At 61.3% G+C, this 5,607-nt stretch overlaps 1 protein-coding gene across 1 annotated transcript in view; it reads left to right on the top strand.

The window, feature by feature from the left end:
• LOC113961641 (SRC kinase signaling inhibitor 1-like) overlaps positions 1-5,607 on the top strand; it is a 20,560-nt gene that overhangs the window by 208 nt on the left and 14,745 nt on the right.

The following is a 5,607-nucleotide window of genomic DNA, read 5'->3' as shown; positions in this document are numbered from 1 at the left end:
AAGGAGTTTGTGGAGGATTCCTGGGCCAAAGGAGTTTTGTGGAGGATTCCTGGGCCAAAGGAGTTTGTGTAGGATTCCTGGGCCAAAGGAGTTTTGTGGAGAATTCCTGGGCCAAAGGAGTTTTGTGGAGGATTCCTGGGCCCAAGGAGTTTGTGGAGGATTCCTGGACCCAAGGAGTTTGTTGAGGATTCCTGGGCCAAAGGAGTTTGTTCCCAGCTCAGCAGTGGTTTAAGCTCGTGAGAAGGATTTATAGTTTTGGGCTGAGTTGTGCAGATACAAACCTGGTCTCTGAGCAGGACGAGTCTGTGGCCTGCCCTCATTCTCAGGGCACACCCCACGGTCCAATCCTGCTGCTTTGGAGTTATTCCATTTCAGCACAGACCTGAATTCTGGGAAAAGGATGGAATAAAGCGTGTTTTGGGTGGGGTCGGAAGCCAACCTGAGGAGCTCCATCCTGGTGGCTGCTCCCAGGCAGAGATACAAAGGTTGCTCTGGTTTCCAGCCTCTTCCTTGTCCTCCTCCTCTCCCTCCTCCTCCTCCTCGAGCTGTGGAGCTGAGCTTGTCCCTCCCGTGGTGACCCTGCCGAGCTCTGGGACCTGCCACCTTTCCCATCACACCGTGTCTCCTTCACTTCCCTGATGCCCAGCAGCTCTTCCCTCTCCCAAACCCCTCATTCCCCACAAATCCCGTCTGATCCCAGGCTGGCGGGCGCCAGGTGAGCTCGGGAATCTCGGGACGGGAGATGCTGCGCCAGCACTTCGCGGGATTGATGGAGAGGGAGGAGGAACGAGGGAGGAGGAACGGGCTCGTGTTCCGCGTTGGGGGATCTCTGGGGCAGAAAACGAAGTTGTTTGGCTCGGCTGGAGGTGTCCGGGAGGGGAAGGGGCATCCCTGTCCCCACCCTCGGGCTGCGGGGAGGAACGGAGGGAAGAATTCCTGCTTTTTTGCTTTTATTGCACCGGGATCTCTGTGCCCCGACCCGCCTCTCCCGGGCTGTCGGGAGCCTCCTGGCAACTCCCGGGGGCTGTCCCTGCCCTCCGGCTCCTGCCAGCACCTCGCAAACAGTCGGGCCATTGTGTGCGGGGTGAACTACGCATGTCCCCGCAGCGCCCCTGCCTCCATCCCCTCCTCCTCCTCCTCCTCCTCCTCCTCCTCGCCCAGGGATGCTGTGGCAACGCTTCAAGGTCGGCCCCTGTTGCGGGATGACCTTGGCGTTGTTGTTGTCCCCCGGGATGGGTTTTGCTCTCCCCCGTGGACAATCCCAGGGGCTTTCCCGCGGTCGGCAGCGAGGGGAGCGGGGGAGAGTCGGGAAACGCGGAATGTGGGCACTTGTCCCGAGTTTTCATTCCTGGAGTGTTTGCAGCGTAAAAAACGGGTGTGTGTGTGAGCGGCAGCTCCCTGAATGTTCAGCTGTCTGGGTTCTCAGGGGCATTCCTGGGGCTGGGAGTGGGAAAGGCACAAAAGCCTCGATTTTCATATGTTTTTTACTGTTTTTTTGTGGCTAAGAAATGAAACGGGCACGAGGTTTGGGGGTCCCCCGCCCCACAAGGTTCCTCCTCAGCAGCAGCCGGGGGGTTGCAGCCACGGGGATGAGTTTTCTCTGATCACACATTTTTCCACCCAGCGCTGGGAGTGCTTTGGTTGCAACGGGAGCACCTTCCCGGCTCTCCCCGGGCTGTGGGAATGTGTTATGGGTTAAATCCCCCTCCTCTTCCCAGCCCCAGCTGCCTGACCCCGCTACCAAGTGGGGCATGAGGCAGAGGCAGCTGGGGCTGGCTTGTCAGGGGCAGAGCCCTGCGGGGAGGCTGATCCCAGCAGGCAGGTGCTGGGGGCTTCCTCGAGGCCACTGCCGTGTCCCCTGTGTCCCCTGTGGCTGCAGGCTCGGCCTCCCACCCCCCCAAAATCAAACTTTCACGACCCTTTGGGGTCCCTGGCTGTGTCCAGCTGCCAGCCTCTGCTGCTGGGGGTGCAGAGCCAGCCCTCCTCCATCTCTTGGCCTCAGAGGGGGGGCTGCAGCCAGACCTGCAGCTGGTGGGGGATGGAGGGGATCGGGTGGTGGGAAGGGCTGTGCTGGATTCCCAGGGACACCCAGGGATGTGGTGTGTTGCTGCTGCTGTTGTCCCCCCTCCCTTGGACCCCCCCCTGCCTGGGGACAGGTGGTGGCAGGTGCTGGCTGAGCTTTGGGGCCTGGGATTTGGGGAAGGGGGTCCCTGCACTGCTGTGTTTGTGAGTCCCAGATCCTCCTGTGTGTTGGTGGCAGTGCTGTCGTTGCAGAGGAGGGTCCAGGACATCCCACTGTCCCCGGGAGTTCCATCCCACGCACCCCTTGTGCCCACAGATCCCGTCCCAGCCTCTGCCACGCTCCCTCCTCCTGCCCCAGCACATCCCTGGCATTCCTGCCCTCACTTCCAGCCCTGTTCAGCTCCCGGCTGTCCCTTCCCGACGGGCTGTGCTCACAGGGAGCCATCGATCCAGCTGCTCCATGGCCAGTGTCACGCTCCTGCCAGTCCCCGAGTGCCCAGGCACATTCCCAATCCCCTGGCCAGGAGAGCCTGGTGTTCCCAAATCCCCTGACCAGGCCAACCTGGTGTCCCTCTCCCAGCATTTCCATCCCCTGAATCCCATCCCGGCTCCCAGCCACCATCCCTGCCATGTGCTGGGTGTCAGAGGGGCGTCTCAGCCCCTGTGGCTTGCAGGGCTTGGGAGGTCCAGGGGCACATCCAAGGGGAAAAATCCCGCAGGGGAACCACTGTGGAAAGAGTTGAGGCAGCACGGAGGGCGGGGGGCTCCCGCTGTGCTGATGCAGGGGGTGGGCTGGCTCCTGGTGGGATGGAGGAGGAACGGGAAGATCCAAAGGCAGAGCCTCGGCAGAGCTCCTTTGGTGCCAGGACTTTAAAGGAACATCAAAGGCACATCACAGCAAAAGCCAGGGAGGGAAAAACGACTGGGATGTGGGAGGGAGAACGGGGAGAGAGGGACACACAGGACACATTTGTCTTTAAAACAAGTGTCTGGGGCCACATCACCCGCGTGGAGCTCGTGCCTGGCTCCTGCTCCAGCAGCACTGGGTGGCTGGTTATGGCTCCACGTCCCCCTCCAAGGCACGGGGCTTCCTTCTGGGAAACCATTTCCATCTCACCGGTGTTTTTCCCGGCCGGAATTACAGGCAGGCAGCGGTATTTACTCGCAGGAGATGAGCAAATAGCAGGCAGGCTTAGCTCCTGTAATCCCGCTGCTCCCGCACCAGCCCCCTCCCCGCGCCCTCCCGGGGCCCTGCTCCGCTCAGGGATGGGTTATTCCCGCTGGGAAGGGGGGCTGTGGGGTGGGCCAGGAGCGGGGAGAGGCTGCTGGGCTCCTGCTCCCCCCTGCTCGCTCTGCTTTTGGGGCTTTTTCTGGTTTTCTGACCTGCCGTGGGAGCTCCTCCCCCGGCGCTCGGTTTTCCATCGATCCTGGGTGTTGTGGATGTTTATTGGGTGTTGTGGATGTTTATTGTCGTGGAATCACAGCGTGGTTTGGGTCGGGAGGGAGCTTAAAGACCATCCCGTTCCAACCCCCGTGCCGTGGGCAGGGATACAACCCGCTGGATCAGGTTGTTGGGAATGACAGGAGCATCCCTGGCGTGGGAATGGGGAGGCTGAGGCGCGGTGGGACTCGCCAGGTCACCCAGGGGAGATGCAGCAGCACAACCTGCAGCGGTGGCTGGGCTGGAATCCTGGATTTGAGGCTGTTTCCCTACAGCTGATCCTGCTGAAGTTGTCGGCTTTGGGGTTTTTTTTGCACTTCCAACCGGCCCTTCCCAGCCTTTTCCCCGAGAGGCTCTGGCACAGGTTTCCCAGCGCCCGCCCTCCCTGTCCACAGCTGCTCCAGCAAATCCTGCCTCAGATTCCAGGGAGCTGAGCCTTGTCACCTGCCACCCTGAAGTCCCTGATGCTGTTGCCCCGTGTCCCTTCTGCTTTCCAGCCCGTAGCAGGTCCCCTCTGTGGTGCTGCAACCCTTGATCCCCTGCAAGGGCTTGTCCCTTCTCCCCCCGTCCCCTCTCTGCTGCTTCCTCACACTTGGCTTTGCTTCCCATCCTCCAGTGTCCCTGAAGGATGCAGTAATTTGCTTATTTTTGGAAGCTGCTGTCACACGAGGCAGTGGCGCCAGAGCAGGGACTGAGCACGGCCAGGGAGGGGGTGGGTGGGGGTCAGAGTGCCAGGGATGGAGGCAGGACTGGCCCCCTCACCCCAAAAAGTGTCTCCTGCCACCTTCCCCTCCCTAACCCGTGCCCTGAGACCACCTCAGCCTCGGGGGAGCTGCTGGATTTGGTCCCCCACGTGTCCAGGGTCTCACGGCAGGATGCTCCTCTCCCCACGGCTTCCAGGCTGGACATTCCTGTTTGAGACACGGGGAAAAACAACCCCGGGAATGAAAACCCGGCTGCCTTTGCTGGGAGGTTAATGATTAATGCTTGTCCTCCCCGTGGGAGCCAAGGTGGCACCCGGCGCTGGGAGATGAGTGGGATGAGGATGAGGATGAGGATGAGTGGGCACAGTGTCCCCTCGCCGGGGTTGTTCCCAGCTCCAGCCTCCTGCCAGGGATGGAGCAGCTGTTCCCATGGTTCCCGGGCACCGGGACCTTCTGCTGCCCCACTGCGGGCGGTGAGGCTGCTCCACCCCTGTGTTTTTGGGGAGAAAACGAGCGTTTCGTGGACTGAACGCAGAGATCTCATCACGGCTGGACCCGCGGGGACATCCCTTGGATCCCTCCTTCTCCCGGGCGGGTATCCTGGTCCGACCCTGGTCCCCTCTGCCAGGCAGGTGCTGCCGGGTGAAGGATCGCGCTGGGCAACCAGCGGCGTCAATATTCATGAGGCTGCAGAGGATCCGGGCTTTTAAATATTCATCAGGCAGGCGAAGGCTGTCGGTGCCAGCGGGAAGGGGAGAAAACGCAGAGAGAGAGGGGACGAGCGGCCACCCGTGTCCCCGCGGAGCCGCGTCCGGGGGGCAAAGGGGGGGTTTTTCAGCTCGGAAACGCGACATCCGAGTGCCACCACCCCCCGGGAGGGTCGGGCAGGTGCTGGATGTCGGGATCGCGGCGGTTCTGGCCGCAGGGACAAACCCCGTAGCCCATCCCAGGGCGGCGAAGCTCCCGCTCACATCTGGCTGCTGCCGGGGGCGGGCCGCGCACATCTGGAGGGGGGGAGGGAGGCCCCCGTGCTTTAGTCAAGGGGTCCGGTTTAAAGAACTAATCCGATTTTAACGCTAATCCTGTTAACATTGAGATCAGGATTAATTCTGGGTTAATCGGGATAATCCTGACAAAATGTTGAGCATTAGACGGGGGGTGAATTATTGCTGTGAGCGGCAACGCTTTTAATTTGGTGGCGAGACACGGGCTGTGGGGGGAGAGGGGAGGGGACTGAACCCCCCTGGATGGGGAAGACTCCTGGAATATCCCTTCAGAGCATCCTGGGCCTCTCATTCCTTCCACCTTTGCAGCCCCGGTTACTTCCAGTCTTTCCTCCTTTTCTTCCCGGCTGGGCAGCTCCCGGATCTTCCCTTTCCAGAGGCAGGGGCTGGGCTGGTGGAATTCCCTCCTGCACGAGGGGTTCAGCATTCCTGGCTG

Source organism: Neopelma chrysocephalum, unplaced genomic scaffold (assembly GCF_003984885.1).
Source record: "Neopelma chrysocephalum unplaced genomic scaffold, ASM398488v2 Primary Assembly neopelma1_97373, whole genome shotgun sequence".
Taxonomy (NCBI): Eukaryota; Metazoa; Chordata; class Aves; order Passeriformes; family Pipridae; genus Neopelma; species Neopelma chrysocephalum.
The sequence above is the reverse complement of the archived record's forward strand: the minus strand, read 5'-3'. Positions and strand labels throughout refer to the sequence as shown.